This window comes from Coregonus clupeaformis, chromosome 25 (genome assembly GCF_020615455.1).
Source record: "Coregonus clupeaformis isolate EN_2021a chromosome 25, ASM2061545v1, whole genome shotgun sequence".
Taxonomy (NCBI): domain Eukaryota; kingdom Metazoa; phylum Chordata; class Actinopteri; order Salmoniformes; family Salmonidae; genus Coregonus; species Coregonus clupeaformis.
This window is the reverse complement of record NC_059216.1, coordinates 20630780-20648709: the sequence shown is the minus strand read 5'-3', so window position 1 is coordinate 20648709 and position 17930 is coordinate 20630780.

The following is a 17930-nucleotide window of genomic DNA, read 5'->3' as shown; positions in this document are numbered from 1 at the left end:
GGGTATACACAGTAGCGATTTAGTTTCTCCTCAGTTGCTTTATGACTCTTAACTCTAATTAAAATTAACATATTTTAACCAAAATTCATATCTTAATCTATCAGGCAGATGGAGTTGACAGTTTATGGTTGTGACCGTGGTGATTTCAATATTGTTTGTTTAAATCTATCAACAGTAGAGAACGTTCCAGACCATGAATGGCCTTGTTGCACTACATGTAATGAGGACATGAATAAAGGGTCCTTATGGTGTAGCTGACCCTGCTCATGCCTGATTCATTTAGGATTTTAGACCAATCTGACGGAGTTGACCAAAACTCCAGACACATCTTTTAGAAATCACAGTTTTGAGATAAATATTATTTAAAGTCACAGAGGGCTATTGCAAGAAACTACATAAGATACTTTTTCAGTTACTATCCATTATTGCCAGTTTTTTTTTGGAGAGTTAGAAATTGGGATCCTTTGCTCCGGACAAGGGCATTTTCAGGCATAGACCTGACATGGAAATTAATAATATTCAAAGTATTTAGAAAATTCCAAAAACAAATATTTTCCCTTGTAAAATTCCCCTAACATTTTAAGCTAAAATAGTGCAACAACATCTATTTTTCAACTATAAAAATAAAGTTTCCCTGCTGGACAATGATTGTCCCGACTTTCAAGAATCTCTTAGCTAAGTTTCTGCTACTCTACACATTTTGCCATGAATCTGAGAAACAATTTTGCAGTCGGAAGAGGTGGAGGAGGTCGGGATGGAAAAATGGGAGAAAAGGGAGAGAATGTGGGAATGAGAAAAGAAAGAGAAAAATAAAGGAAACTTAGCAAACAAAAATATTTTGTCAGTGAGAGACCCTTGAGCCTTGTTTATCAGACCATAGTGAGTCTGTCTGTCGGCACAGAGCCAAGAGAAGAGCAGAGCAGAGGATGCACACCTGGGATTATCATAGCTGGGAGAGGAGAGGAGGGATGTGGGATGCGTCCTGCCCTGGCGCTGGTTCTCACCCTGGGGCTTTGGCTGCCTGGCTGGCCGGGCCCCCTGTGCTCCACTCTGGAGCTCTGCGCCAGCCGGTCTACTCATCCTGCCCTGCTTACCCTGGGTCTGGCTGTGTGAAGTTCTGCTGCTAGCTAGCTGGGGGAGGAGGAGGTGAAGTTCTGCTGTTAATTAGTTGGGGGAGGAGGTGAAGTTCTGCTGTTAACTAGTTGGGGGAGGAGGTGGTGAAGTTCTGCTGTTAACTAGTTGGGGGAGGAGGTGGTGAAGTTCTGCTGTTAACTAGTTGGAGGAGGAGGTGGTGAAGTTCTGCTGTTAACTAGTTGGGGGAGGCGGTGAAGTTCTGCTGTTAACTAGTTGGGGGAGGAGGTGAAGTTCTGCTGTTAACTAGTTGGGGGAGGAGGTGGTGAAGTTCTGCTGCTAGCTAGCTGGGGGAGGAGGAGGTGAAGTTATGCTGTTAACTAGTTGGGGGAGGAGGTGGTGAAGTTAGAGAGCGGTTGACAGGGGTGAAATTAGGGAGGGTGGTGGTGGTGGTGGTGGGGGGGGTGGAGAACAGGAGTGTCTCTCGGAATGTTAACGAGATCAGTTTATGTCTATTATTCCTTTCTCTCCTCTCTCTTAGTCCCTCCATCCCTCCATCCCACCATCCCTCCATCCCTCCATCCTCCACCCCTCCACCCCTCCATCCCTCCACCCCTCCATCCCACCATCCCTCCATCCCTCCACCCCCTCCATCCTCCACCCCTCCATCCCTCCATCCCTCCATTCTCCACCCCTCCATCCCTCCATCCCACCATCCCTCCATCCCTCCATCCTCCACCCCTCCACCGCTCCATCCCTCCACCCCTCCACCCTCCACCCCTCCATCCCACATCCCTCCATCCCTCCATCCTCCATCCCTCCACCCTCAACCCTCCATCCCTCCACCCCTCCACCCTCCATCCTCCACCCTCCATCCTCCACCCCTCCACCCCCTCCACCCCTCCACCCATCCATCCCTCCATCCCTCCATCCCTCCATCCTCCACCCCTCCACCCCTCCATCCCTCCATCCCTCCATCCATCCATCCCTCCACCACTCCACCCTCCATCCCTCCACCTCCACCCCTCCATCCCACATCCCTCCATCCCTCCATCCTCCATCCCTCCACCCTCCACCCCTCCATCCCTCCACCCCCTCCACCCCTCCATCCTCCACCCCTCCACCCTCCACCCATCCATCCCTCCATCCCTCCATCCCTCCATCCTCCACCCCTCCACCCCTCCATCCCTCCATCCCTCCATCCATCCATCCCTCCACCACTCCACCCTCCATCCCTCCACCCCTCCACCACTCCACCCCTCCATCCATCCATCCTCCATCCCTCCACCCTCCACCACTCCACCCTCCATCCATCCATCCTCCACCCCTCCATCCCTCCATCCATCCATCCTCCACCCCTCCATCCTCCACCCCTCCATCCCCCCATCCATCCATCCTCCACCCCTCCACCCTCCATCCCTCCACCCTCCATCCCTCCATCCATCCATCCTCCACCCCTCCATCCCTCCATCCATCCATCCTCCACCCCTCCATCCCTCCATCCATCCATCCTCCACCCCTCCACCCCTCCACCCCTCCACCCCTCCATCCCTCCACCCCTCCATCCTCCACCCCTCCATCCCTCCATCCATCCATCCTCCACCCCTCCATCCCTCCCTCCATCCATCCTCCACCCCTCCATCCCTCCCTCCATCCATCCTCCATCCCTCCATCCCTCCATCCATCCATCCTCCACCCCTCCATCCCTCCATCCATCCATCCTCCACCCCTCCACCCCCTCCATCCCCTCCACCCCCCATCCTCCACCCTCCATCCCTCCCCTCCACCCCTCCATCCATCCTCCACCCCTCCATCCATCCTCCACCCCTCCATCCCTCCATCCATCCATCATCCACCCCTCCACCCCTCCACCTCTCCATCCCTCCACCCCTCCATCCTCCACCCCTCCATCCCTCCATCCATCCATCCTCCACCCCTCCATCCCTCCCCTCCATCCATCCTCCACCCTCCATCCCTCCCTCCATCCATCCTCCATCCCTCCATCCCTCCATCCATCCATCCTCCACCCCTCCATCCCTCCATCCATCCATCCTCCACCCCCTCCACCCCTCCACCCCTCCATCCCTCCCTCCACCCCTCCATCCATCCTCCACCCCTCCATCCCTCACTTCACCCCTCCATCCATCCTCCACCCCCTCCATCCCTCCATCCATCCATCCTCCACCCCTCCACCCTCCACCCCTCCATCCATCCTCCACCCCTCCATCCCTCCCTCCACCCCCTCCATCCATCCTCCACCCCTCCATCCCTCCATCCATCCATCATCCACCCCTCCACCCTCCACCCTCCATCCCTCCACCCCTCCATCCTCCACCCCTCCATCCCTCCATCCACCCATCCTCCACCCCTCCATCCCTCCCTCCATCCATCCTCCACCCCTCCATCCCTCCCTCCATCCATCCTCCATCCCTCCCTCCACCCCTCCATCCATCCTCCACCCCTCCATCCCTCCCTCCACCCCTCCATCCATCCTCCACCCCTCCATCCTCCACCCCTCCACCCCTCCATCCATCCTCCATCCCTCCATACCTCCATCCATCCCTCCTCCACCCCTCCATCCTCCACCCCTCCATCCCTCCATCCATCCATCCTCCACCCCTCCATCCCTCCACCCCTCCACCCCTCCACCCCTCCATCCCCAACAAAGAGACAGAGTTTTCTGTGGTGTTATTCTCTTGTTGTAGGGAAAGCATGGCTCAACACTTAATGCTGTTGTCATTTGGCCCAGCTTGAAAGACCGCCTGGCAGGATTAAACACATTGGATGAACAAGCTGAAAAGAAATGTACTCCCCAATTACTGGCTCGGCCCTGCACAGATCCCCCCCGTCCCCCGTCCGCCCCTCGTCAGCCCCCCGGGCCCTGACAGCCAACACACACCATTACACAGTAAATTAGCAGGTGTCTCTAGACACAGGCTGCATCCCAGATGACACCCTATTCCCTACATAGTGCTCTACTTTAGTCCAGAGCCCTATGGGGCCTGTTCAAAAGTAGTGCACTATATAGAGAACAGGGTGCCATTTGGGACTTAAGCCACAAAAACACAGAGGTTAGGATGGCCGTCACCCTCAGAGACCTCAAAGAAATTACTACCAACATTAAACCACGCCAGATGTTCACAGAATAGAATTTACAATACAAATATGATGACGTGCAGAATGACGGTGTTCTTCCCTTCTTTTCTTTTTTTTTTTTTTAAAGAACCTGAATATTAATGACCAGCTGTGGCTTTGCTAATGAGTGTCTATTAAGTCATAACAAACGGCTTTGAGTTGATGGGAACTAAAATATAACAACAATCTCTGGTGAACACTATGAGGTGCAGAATGGCTCTGCTCTTTATCTTGATTTTCTGATGCTGCCATTACAACAGCTAATCTTCCTGGGGTCCGTCCGTACACACAACAAGAAACAAAAAAGAAACAGAGTCTTAATGAACAGCTGTGACTTTGCAATTTAATAAAATATATATATATATACTTTATTTATTGATTTTTCAAATATGAGAATGAAGAGACATTGAAAACAACATCCCCAGCCCTTTGTGTGTTCGGTTAACTTATATTTATGGATTTGTGAACTACAATTTAACTACAATATGTGTGGAAAATCAAATTCAGGCAACTGTAGCAAACATACTGCACAACAGGATATTTGAGGCAACATAACATTTCAAAGTACTTCTTCAGATGGTTAGATGGTGTCCTGTGGAGGTCCAAGACAAATGGGCCTCTCCAATAATGGACAATGGGTGTATTCAGACAGAGGGGACTTCAAACACAAATATGTGAGGTCAGATAGAAAGCCCTCCCCCTTTAAAGTTCCTCATCTGGATTTCATTTGATACATGTACTGGCTGCTCCTGAATCTGGAGAGCAGCGTGGACCTCAGGCCGGCCAACAAACCTGCTGGACAGCAGCAACCTGGACTCTCATTACTTATTTAAACCACACACACACACACCCTAATAAAGAAACATGCCCTGCACAAACATCCATAAACACACAAATACCACAAACAAATACATCTCCACAAATAACCAAATCATCCTCTCCCTTCTCCCTTTTTCTGTTCAAGAGCACACACACAGCAAAAAAAAATTGTGAGAGAACAAATCGTTTTCTAAAAAAGAGAAAGAGACATAAATAAAGTTTTCAAAAAATAGATAGTGATATAGGTAGAGTTTTCTATAAAGACAGAGATATGTATTTGTCTAAAAACACTAAGATATAGATTGTTTTCTAAAAAGATTTAGAGATATGGAATTTTCTAAAAAGACAGAGATAAAGATAGAGTTTTCTAAATACACATAGAGATAGCTAGTTTTCAACAAAAAAAGAAAGCGATATAGATATAGTTTTCTAAAAAGACAGACATATATAGACTTTTCAACAACAACAAAAAACATAGAGATATAGTTTGTTTTCTATAAATATATAGAGATATAGATAGAGATTTCTAAAAAGACAGAGATATATAGATATAGTTTTCTAAAAAGACAGACATATATAGACTTTTCAACAACAACAAAAAACATAGAGATATAGTTTGTTTTCTATAAATATATAGAGATATAGATAGAGATTTCTAAAAAGACAGAGATATATAGATGGAGTTTTCTAAAAAGACATAGAGATATAGGTAGAATTTTCTAAAAAGAGAAATCGCTTTTTTAAGACAGAAAGATAGTTTTATAAAATGACAGAGACATAAATAGAATTTTCTAAAAAGACATAGAGATATAGATAGAGTTTTATAATAAGATATCAGATATGGATTTTTCTAAACAGACAGATATAGAGATAGAAATTCATAAAAAGACAGAGGTATAGATAGTTTTCTAAAAAGATATAGAGACATAGATAGAGTTTCCTAAAAAGATATATATATATATATATATATATATAGATAGAGTTTTCTACAAAGACAGAGATATGGATTTGTCTAAAAAGAGATAGAGATATATAGTTTTCTAAAACGACAGAGATATAAATATAGTTTTCTAAAAAGACAGAGATATAAATATAGTTTTCTAAAAAGACAGAGATATAGATAGTTTTCAAAAAACAATTAGAGATATGGAATTTTCTAAAAAGACAGAGGTATAGATAGACTTTTCTAAAAAGACAGAGACATAGAAATACTTTTCTTAAAATAGATGGAGATATAGCTAGAGTTTTATAAAAATAAATAAGATATGGATTTTTCTAAAAAGACATATATAGATAGAGTTTTATAAAAAGACAGAGGTATAGATAGAGTTTTCTAAAAAGAAATATAGATAGAGTTTTCTAAAAAGAGATAAAGATATACAGTAGGGAGAACAAGTATTTGATACACTGCCGATTTTGCAGGTTTTCCTACTTACAAAGCATGTAGAGGTCTGTAATTTTTATCATAGGTACACTTCAACTGTCAGAGACGGAATCTAAAACAAAAATCCAGAAAATCACATTGTATGATTTTTAATTAATTAATTTGCATTTTATTGCATGACATAAGTATTTGATCACCTACCAACCAGTAAGAATTCCGGCTCTCACAGACCTGTTAGTTTTTCTTTAAGAAGCCCTCCTGTTATCCACTCATTACCTGTATTAACTGCACCTGTTTGAACTCGTTACCTGTATAAAAGACACCTGTCCACACACTCAATCAAACAGACTCCAACCTCTCCACAATGGCCAAGACCAGAGAGCTGTGTAAGGACATCAGGGATAAAATTGTAGACCTGTACAAGGCTGGGATGGGCTACAGGACAATAGACAAGCAGCTTGGTGAGAAGGCAACAACTTGTTGGCGCAATTATTAGAAAATGGAAGAAGTTCAAGATGACCGTCAATCACCCTCGGTCTGGGGCTCCATGCAAGATCTCACCTCGTGGGGCATCAATGATCATGAGGAAGGTGAGGGATCAGCCCAGAACTACACGGCAGGACCTGGTCAATGACCTGAAGAGAGCTGGGACCACAGTCTCAAAGAAAACCATTAGTAACACACTCCGCCGTCATGGATTAAAATCCTGCAACGCACGCAAGGTCCCCCTGCTCAAGCCAGCGCATGTCCAGGCCCATCTGAAGTTTGCCAATGACCATCTGGATGATCCAGAGGAGGAATGGGAGAAGGTCATGTGGTCTGATGAGACAAAAATAGAGCTTTTTGGTCTAAACTCCACTCGCCGTGTTTGGAGGAAGAAGAAGGATGAGTACAACCCTAAGAACACCATCCCAACCGTGAAGCATGGAGGTGGAAACTTCATTCTTTGGGGATGCTTTTTTGCAAAGGGGACAGGATGACTGCACCGTATTGAGGGGAGGATGGATGGGGCCATGTATCGCGAGATCTTGGCCAACAACCTCCTTCCCTCAGTAAGAGCATTGAAGATGGGTCGTCGCTGGGTCTTCCAGCATGACAACGACCCGAAACACACAGCCAGGGCAACTAAGGAGTGGCTCCGTAAGAAGCATCTCAAGGTCCTGGAGTGGCCTAGCCAGTCTCCAGACCTGAACCCAATAGAAAATCTTTGGAGGGAGCTGAAAGTCTGTATTTGTCACGGTTTCGGCCGAGACTGCTCCTCCTCCTGGTTCGGGCAGGCTTCGGCGAGCGCCGTCCCCGGAGTACTAGCTGCCACCGCTCTATGTTTCATCAGTCGATTGCTTTTGTCTGTCTGTATCACCTGTGGCCAGTTGTGTGTTGATTGCGTGCCCTATAAGTTCCTTGTTTTGTGTTAGTAATATTGTGTGTTGTTTTCACTGTCATGTTGTTCGGAGCTACGTGTTTGCACTCTGTTTGTTTTGTGTTTAGTGTTTACGCGTGTTTGCGTAATTCTCCCTCGCCTCTTGTTTTGTCGAGGTCGTGTTATTTTTGGTCAGTTGACTTTGGATTATTAAAGTCTGTTGGACTTAACCTCTGTGTCCTGCACCTGACTCCTCCACCACATCCACATCGGTTCCCTTCTGACAGAATTGCCCAGCGACAGCCCCGAAATCTGAAGGATCTGAAGGTCTGTATGGAGGAGTGGGCCAAAATCCCTGCTGTAGTGTGTGCAAACCTGGTCAAGACCTAGAAGAAATGTATTATCTCTTTAATTGCAAACAAAGGTTTCTGTACCAAATATTAAGTTCTGCTTTTCTGATGTATCAAATACTTATGTCATGCAATAAAATGCAAATGAATTACTTAAAAATCATACAATGTGATTTTCTGGATTTTTGTTTTAGATTCCGTCTCTCACAGTTGAAGTGTACCTATGATAAAAAATTACAGATCTCTACATGCTTTGTAAGTAGGAAAACCTGAAAAATCGGCAGTGTATCAAATACTTGTTCTCCGCACTGTAGATAGATTGTTCTATAAAGACAGAGATATGGATTTGTCTAAAAAGAGATAGAGATATAGATAGTTTTCTACAATGACAGAGATGTAGGTAGAGTTTTCTAAAAAGACATAGAGATATAGATAGTTTTGTAAAAAGACATAGATATAGAAAGACAGAGGTATAGATAGTTTTCTAAAAAGAGATATACAGTGAGGGGAAAAAAGTATTTGATCCCCTGCTGATTTTGTACGTTTGCCCACTGACAAAGAAATTATCAGTCTATAATTGTAATGGTAGTTTTATTTGAACAGTGAGAGACAGAATAACAACAAAACATTCCAGAAATACGCATGTCAAAAATGTTATAAATTGATTTGCATTTTAATGAGGGAAATAAGAATTTGACCCCCTCTCAATCAGAAAGATTTCTGGCTCCCATGAGTCTTTTATATAGGTAACGAGCTGAGATTAGGAGCACACTCTTAAAGGGAGTGCTCCTAATCTCAGTTTGTTACCTGTATAAAAGACACCTGTCCACAGAAGCAATCAATCAATCAGATTCCAAACTCTCCACCATGGCCAAGACCAAAGAGCTCTCCAAGGATCAGGGACAAGATTGTAGACCTACACAAGGCTGGAATGGGCTACAAGACCATCGCCAAGCAGCTTGGTGAGAAGGTGACAACAGTTGGTGCGATTATTCGCAAATGGAAGAAACACAAAAGAACTGTCAATCTCCCTTGGCCTGGGGCTCCATGCAAGATCTCAACTCATGGAGTTGCAATGATCATGAGAACAGTGAGGAATCAGCCCAGAACTACACGGGAGGATCTTGTCAATGATCTCAAGGCAGCTGGGACCATAGTCACCAAGAAAACAATTGGTAACACACTACGCCGTGAAGGACTGAAATCCTGCATCGCCCGCAAGGTCCCCCTGCTCAAGAAAGCACATATACATGCCCGTCTGAAGTTTGCCAATGAACATCTGAATGATTCAGAGGAGAACTGCGTGAAAGTGTTGTGGTCAGATGAGACCATAATGGAGTTCTTTGGCATCAACTCAACTCGCCATGTTTGGATGAGGAGGAATGCTGCCTATGACCCCAAGAACACCATCCCCACCGTCAAACATGGAGGTGGAAACATTATGCTTTGGGGGTGTTTTTCCCCTAAGGGGAAAGGAAAACTTCACCGCATCAAAGGACGATGGACGAGGCCATGTACCGTCAAATCTTGGGTGAGAACCTCCTTCCCTCAGCCAGGGCATTGAAAATGGGTTGTGGATGTGTATTCCAGCATGACAATGACCCAAAACACACGGCCAAGGCAACAAAGGAGTGGCTCAAGAAGAAAGCACATTAAGGTCCTGGAGTGGCCTAGCCAGTCTCCAGACCTTAATCCCATAGAAAATCTGTGGAGGGAGCTGAAGGGTCGAGTTGCCAAACGTCAGCCACAAAACCTTAATGACTTGGAGAAGATCTGTAAAGAGGAGTGGGACAAAATCCCACCTGTGATGTTTGCAAACCTGGTGGCCAACTACAAGAAACGTCTGACCTCTGTGATTGCCAACAAGGGTTTTGCCACCAAGTACTAAGTCATGTTTTGCAAAGGGGTCAAATACTTTTTTCCCTCATTAAAAAGCAAATCAATTTATACGATTTTTGACATGCGTTTTTCAGGATTTTTTTGTTGTTATTCTGTCTCTCACTGTTCAAATGAACCTACCATTAAAATTATAGACTGATCATTTCTTTGTCAGTGGGCAAACGTACAAAATCAGCAGGGGATCAAATACTTTTTTCACTCACTGTAGGTAGAGTTTTCTACAAATACAGAGATATGGATTTGTCTAAAAAGAGATTGAGATATATAGTTTTCTAAAATGACAGAGATGTAGATAGAGTTTTCTAAAAAGTCATAGAGATATAAATAGAGTTTTCTAAACAGTCAGAGATATATATTGAGTTTTCTAAACGATATAGAGATATGGATGGAGTTTTCTAAAAAGTCAGATATATGGAATTTTCTAAAAAGACAGAGATATAGATAGGGTTTTCTAAAAAGACATACATATATAAATACAGTTTTCTAAAAAGTCAGAGATATAGATAGTTTTCTAAAAAGACAGAGATATACGGTGGGGAAAAAAAGTATTTAGTCAGCCACCAATTGTGGAAGTTCTCCCACTTAAAAAGATGAGAGAGGCCTGTAATTTTCATCATAGGTACAAGTCAACTATGACAGACAAATTGAGAAAACATTTCCGGAAAATCACATTGTAGGATTTTTTATGAATTTATTTGCAAATTATGGTGGAAAATAAGTATTTGGTCTCCTACAAACAAGCAAGATTTCTGGCTCTCACAGACCTGTAACTTCTTCTTTAAGAGGCTCCTCTGTCCTCCACTCGTTACCTGTATTAATGGCACCTGTTTGAACTTGTTATCAGTATAAAAGACACCTGTCCACAACCTCAAACAGTCACACTCCAAACTCCACTATGGCCAAGACCAAAGAGCTATCAAAGGACACCAGAAACAAAATTGTAGACCTGCACCAGGCTGGGAAGACTGAATCTGCAATAGATAAGCAGCTTGGTTTGAAGAAATCAACTGTGGGAGCAATTATTAGGAAATGGAAGACATACAATACCATTGATAATCTCCCTCGATCTGGGGCTCCACGCAAGATCTCACCCCGTGGGGTCAAAATGATCACAAGAACGGTGAGCAAAAATCCCAGAACCACACGGGGGGACCTAGTAAATGACCTGCAGAGAGCTGGGACCAAAGTAACAAAGCCTACCATCAGAAAAACACTACGCCGCCAGGGACTCAAATCCTGCAGTGCCAGACGTGTCCCCCTGCTTAAGCCAGTACATGTCCAGGCCCGTCTGAAGTTTGCTAGAGTGCATTTGGATGATCCAGAAGAGGATTGGGAGAATGTCATATGGTCAGATGAAACCAAAATAGAACTTTTTGGTAAAAACTCAACTCGTCGGTTTGGAGGACAAGGAATGCTGAGTTGCATCCAAAGAACACCATACCTACTGTGAAGCATGGGGGTGGAAACATCATGCTTTGGGGCTGTTTTTCTGCAAAGGGACCAGGACGACTGATCCGTGTAATGGAAAGAATGAATGGGGCCATGTATCGTGATATTTTGAGTGAAAACCTCCTTCCATCAGCAAGGGCATTGAAGATGAAACGTGGCTGGGTCTTTCAGCATGACAATGATCCCAAACACACCGCCCGGGCAACGAAGGAGTGGCTTCGTAAGAAGCATTTCAAGGTCCTGGAGTGGCCTAGCCAGTCTCCAGATCTCAACCCCATAGCAAATCTTTGGAGGGAGTTGAAAGTCCGTGTTGCCCAGCGACAGCCCCAAAACATCACTGCTCTAGAGGAGATCTGCATGGAGGAATGGGCCAAAATACCAGCAACAGTGTGTGAAAACCTTGTGAAGATTTACAGAAAACAATTGACCTGTGTCATTGCCAACAAAGGGTATATAACAAAGTATTGAGAAACTTTTGTTATTGACCAAATACTTATTTTCCACCATAATTTGCAAATAAATTCATAAAAAATACTACAATGTGATTTTCTGGATTTTTTTTCTCATTTTGTCTGTCATAGTTGACGTGTACCTATGATGAAAATGACAGGCCTCTCTCATCTTTTTAATTGGGAGAACTTGCACAATTGGTGGCTGACTAAATACTTTTTCCCCCATAGTTTTCTAAAAAGACAGATATATAGATCGAGTTTTCTAAAAAGACATAGAGATATAGATACAGTATTCTAAAAAGACAAAGATATAAATAGAGTTTTCTAAAAAGTCTGAGATATAGATAGAGATTTGTAAAAAGACAGAGGTATAGATAGTTTTCTAAAAAGATATAGAGATATAGATAGAGTTTCCTAAATAGAGATATAGATATAGATAGATTTTTCTACAAAGACAGCGATAGTGGTAGAGTTTTCTGAATAGACAGAGATATAAATAGAGTTTTCTGAATAGACAGAGACATAAATAGATTTTTCTTAAACGACAGATATAGATAGACTTTTCTAAAAAGACAGAGATATAGATAGACTTTTCTAAAAAGACAGATATATAGATAGAGTTTTCTAAAAAGACATAGAGATATAGATAACGTTTTCTAAAAAGTCATAGAGATATAAATATAGTTTTCTAAAAAGATAGAGATATAGATAGAGTTTCCTAAAAAGGTATATAGATAGAGTTTCTACAAAGACAGAGATATGGATTTGTCTAAAAAGAGATAGAGATATATAGTTTATAAATACAGTTTTCTAAATAGACAGAGATATAGATAGAATTTTCTAAAAAGTCAGAGATATAGATTGTTTTCTAAAAAGAAATCGGATATGGATTTTTCTAAAAAGACAGAGATATAGATAGAGTTTTATAAAAATAAATAGGATATAGATAGAGTTTTCTAAAAAGTCAGAGATATATATTGAGTTTTCTAAAAAGACAGAGATATAGATAAAGTTTTCTAAAAGATATAGAGATATGGATAGAGTGTTCTAAAAAGACATAGATATAGATAGAGTATTCTAAAAAGACAAAGATATAAATTGAATTTTCTTAAAATACATGGAGAAATAGATGGAGTTTTCTAAAAAGACATAGAGATATAAATAGAGTTTTATAAAAAGAAATAGGATAATGATTTTTCTAAAAAGACAGATATAGAGAGAGAGTTTTATAAAAAACAGACATATAGCTAGAGTTTTATAAAAAGATATAGAGATATAGATAGAGTTTCCTAAAAAGGTATATATATATAGAGTTTTCTACAAAGACAGAGATATGGATTTGTCTAAAAAGAGATAGAGATATATAGTTTTCTAAAAAGACAGAGATATAAATAGAGTTTTCTAAAAAGTCAGAGATATATATTGAGTTTTCTAAAAAGACAGAGATATAGATCGAGTTTTATAAAAATAAATAGGATATGGATTTCTCTAAAAAGACAGATATAGAGATAGAGATTTCTAAAAAGACAGAGATATAGAGTTTTCTAAAATGACAGAGATATAGATAGACTTTTCTAAAAAGACAGAGATATAGATAGACTTTTTCTAAAAAGTCATAGAGATATAAATAGAGTTTTCTAAAAAGATATAGAGATATAGATAGAGTTTCCTAAAAAGGTATATAGATAGAGTTTCTACAAAGACAGAGATATGGATTTGTCTAAAAAGAGATAGTGATATATAGTTTATAAATACAGTTTTCTAAATAGACAGAGATATAGATAGAATTTTCTAAAAAGACAGAGATATAGAAATAGTTTTCTAAAAAGACAGAGATATAGAGTTTTCTAAAACGACAGAGATATAGATAGACTTTTTCTAAAAAGATATAAAGATATACAGTGGGGAGAACAAGTATTTGATACACTGCCGATGTTGCAGGTTTTCCTACTTACAAAGCATGTAGAGGTCTGTCATTTTTATCATAGGTACACTTCAACTGTGAGAGACGGAATCTAAAACAAAAATCCAGAAAATCCCATTGTATGATTTTTAAGTAATTAATTTGCATTTTATTGCATGACATAAGTATTTGATACATCAGAAAAGCAGAACTTAATATTTGATACAGAAACCTTGGTGTGCAATTACAGAGATCATACGTTTCCTTTAGGTCTTGACCAGGTTTGCACACACTGCAGCAGGGAATTTGGCCCACTCCTCCATACAGACCTTCTCCAGATCCTTCAGGTTTCGGGGCTGTCGCTGGGCAATATGGACTTTCAGCTCCCTCCAAAGATTTTCTATTGGGTTCAGGTCTGGAGACTGGCTAGGCCACTCCAGGACCTTGAGATGTTTCTTACGGAGCCACTCCTTAGTTACCCTGGCTGTGTGTTTGTCATGCTGGAAGGCCCATCCATCCTCCCCTCAATAAGGTGCAGTCGTCCTGTCCCCTTTTCAGAAAAGAATCCCCAAAGAATGACGTTTCCACCTCCATGCTTCACGGTTGGGATGGTGTTCTTGCGGATGTACTCATCCTTCTTCTTCCTCCAAACACGGCGAGTGGAGTTTAGAACAAAAAGCTCTATTTTTGTCTCATCAGACCACATGACCTTCTCCCATTCCTCCTCTGGATCATCCAGATGGTCATTGGCAAACTTCAGACGTGCCTGGACATGCGCTGGCTTGAGCAGGGGGACCTTGCGTTCGCTGCTGGAATTTAATCCATGACGGCGTAGTGTGTTACTAATGGTTTTCTTTGAGACTGTGGTCCCAGCTCTCTTCAGGCCATTGACCAGGTCCTGCCGTGTAGTTCTGGGCTGATCCCTCACCTTCCTCATGATCATTGAGGAGGGCTTCTCAAAGAAAAAGTAACACGTCTGTGAGAGCCGGAATTCTTACTGGTTGGTAGGTGATCAAGTACTTATGTCATGCAATAAAATCCAAATGAATTACTTAAAAATCATACAATGTGATTTTCTGGATTTTTGTTTTAGATTCTGTCTCTCACAATTGAAGTGTACCTATGATAAAAATGACAGACCTCTACATGCTTTGTAAGTAGGAAAACCTGCAAAATCGGCAGTGTATCAAATACTTGTTCTCCCCAATATATAATGAGTTTTCTAAAAAGACAGAGATATAGATAGAATTTTATAAAAATAAATAGGATATGGACATCTCTAAAAAGACATATACAGGTAGTTTTATAAAAAGACAGAGGTATATATAGATTTTTCTAAAAAGACATAGTGTCACGCCCTGGCTCTGGGGAGTCTAGTATGTTGAGCCAGGGTGTGAGTTTTCATTTGTGTTCGTTCTAGTATTGTGTTTCTATGTTGGCCAGTGTGGTTCTCAATCAGAGGCAACGTGAATCAGCTGTTGCTTGTTGTCTCTGATTGGGGACCATACTTAGTCTGCCTGTTTCCCACAGTATGTTGTGGGATCTTGTTCCTTTTGGTTTGTGTTTGTACCGTAGGACTGCACGTATCGTTTGTTGTTTTGTTCGTGTAACATTAATAAAAAGCATGTTCGCAAATAACGCTGCGCATTGGTCCTCTGTTCCCGACGATCGTGACAGAAGATCCCACCAAGACTGGACCAAGCAGCGTGTCCAGGAGCCATCGCCAGGGAGATCTCTAGCGGATCTCCTTCACCTCCTCGACTGGGTCAAGCCGTGTGAGGAAGAGAGGGGCTTGACTTGGAAGCAGAAGGGCGAAAGGCTGGCGAGAGATATGGAGACCTGGTCCACGGGTAGGAGAGAAGCCCAGATTTTTTTTAGGGGGGGGCTCACGCCGTGGACGACGGGGCAGCAGGAGACCGCGATAGAGCGGCCCAGCGGGTTGGCAGAGGAGGCCGCCAGGTTACGGGGGCCACTGGTCAAAAAGGGGAAGGAAGGTGTAGAGGCACGGCGAGAGTTACTGGGGTGTGTTACCAGTCTGGTCCGGCCCGTTCCTGATCCCTGCGTAGGGCCAGTGGTGTGTGTCCCCAGTACGGTCCGGTCTGTTCCTGTCCCTTGCACCGAGCCTGGGGTGCGCGTCGCCAGCCCAGTCCGGTCCATTCCTGCTCTCCGCACCAAGTCAGTGGTGCGCTTCGTCAGCCCGGCCCGGCCTGTTCCTGCTCCCCGCACCAAGCCTATGGTGCGCGTCGCCAGCCCGGTCCGGCCCGCTCCTGCTCCCCGCACCAAGCCAATGGTGCGCGTTGCCGGCCCGGCCTGTTCCTGCTCCCCGCACCAAGCCAATGGTGCGCTTCGCCAGCCCGGCCCGGCCTGTTCCTGCTCCCCGCAGCAAGTCTATGGTGCGCGTCGCCGGCCCGGCCCGGCCCGCTCCTGCTCCCCGCACCAAGCCAATGGTGCGCGTCGCCAGCCCGGTCCGGCCCGTTCCTGCTCCCCACACCAAGCCAGTGGTGTGCGTCGTCAGTCCGGCACGGCCCGTGCCTGTTCCACCGGTGCCTGGTCCGGCACCGGTCAGCTGCTTCACGCCAGAGCTAGAGCAATCCGCTCCACCAGTGTGCAGTCCAGCTCCGGCCAGCGGGGCCAGACCGGTCCAGGGGTACTTTGGGGGTTGGAGAGGGAGTGGGGATCAGGCCCGAGCCGGATCCGCCGCCAAGGCGGAGTGCCCACCCGGTCCCTCCCCTGTGGTGTTTGGTTGGCGGCCGGAGTCCGCGCCTTTGGGGGTACTGTCACGCCCTGGCTCTGGGGAGTCTAGTATGTTGAGCCAGGGTGTGAGTTTTCATTTGTGTTCGTTTTAGTATTGTGTTTCTATGTTGGCCAGTGTGGTTCTCAATCAGAGGCAACATGAATCAGCTGTTGCTTGTTGTCTCTGTGGTCCTCTGTAGCTCAGCTGGTAGAGCACGGTGCTTGTAACGCCAAGGTAGTGGGTTCGATCCCGGGACCACCCATACACAAAAATGTATGCACGCACGACTGTAAGTCGCTTTGGATAAAAGCGTCTGCTAAATGGCATTTATTATTATTATTATTGTCTCTGATTGGGAACCATACTTAGTCTGCCTGTTTCCCACAGTATGGTGTGGGATCTTGTTCCTTTTGGTTTGTGTTTGTACCGTAGGACTGCACGTATCGTTTGTTGTTTTGTTCGTGTAACATTAATAAAAAGCATGTTCGCAAATAACGCTGCGCATTGGACCTCTGTTCCCGACGATCGTGACACATGGAGATATAGATAGAGTTTCCTAAAAAGAGATACAAATATAGATAGTTTTCTAAAAAGACAGAGACATAGATAGAGTTTTCTAAAAAGTCAGAGATATAGATAGTTTTCTAAAAAGACATAGAGATATGGATTTTCTAAAAAGACAGATATAGCTAGAGTTTTCTAAACAGACATAGAGATATAAATAGAGTTTTCTAAAAAGTCAGAGATATAGATTGAGTTTTCTAAAAATAATTAGAGATATATATTGAGTTTTCTAAAAAGACAGAGATATAGATAGACTTTTCTTAAAATACATGGAGATATAGATGGAATTTTCTAAAAAGACAGAGATATAGATAGAGTTTTATAAAAAGAAATAGGATAATGATTTTCTAAAAAGACAGATATAGTAATAGAGTTTTATAAAAAGATATAGAGATATAGATAGAGTTTCCTAAAAAGAGATATAGATAGAGTTTTCTACAAAGACAGAGATATGGATTTGTCTGAAAAGAGATAGAGATATATAGTTTATAAATACAGTTTTCTAAATAGACAGAGATATAAATAGAGTTTTCTAAAACGTCAGAGATATAGATAGTTTTCTAAAAAGATATAGAGGTATAGAATTTTCTAAAAAGAAAGAGATATAGATAGTTTTCTAAAAGATATAGAGATATAGATAGAGTTTAATAAAAAACTGAGATGTAGATAGAGTTTCCTAAAAGAGATATAGATGTAGATAGAGTTTCTACAAAGACAGAGATATGGATTTGTCTAAAAAGAGAAAGAGATATGTAGTTTTCTAAAACGACAGAGATGTAGATAGGGTTTTCTAAAAAGACATAGGTATTT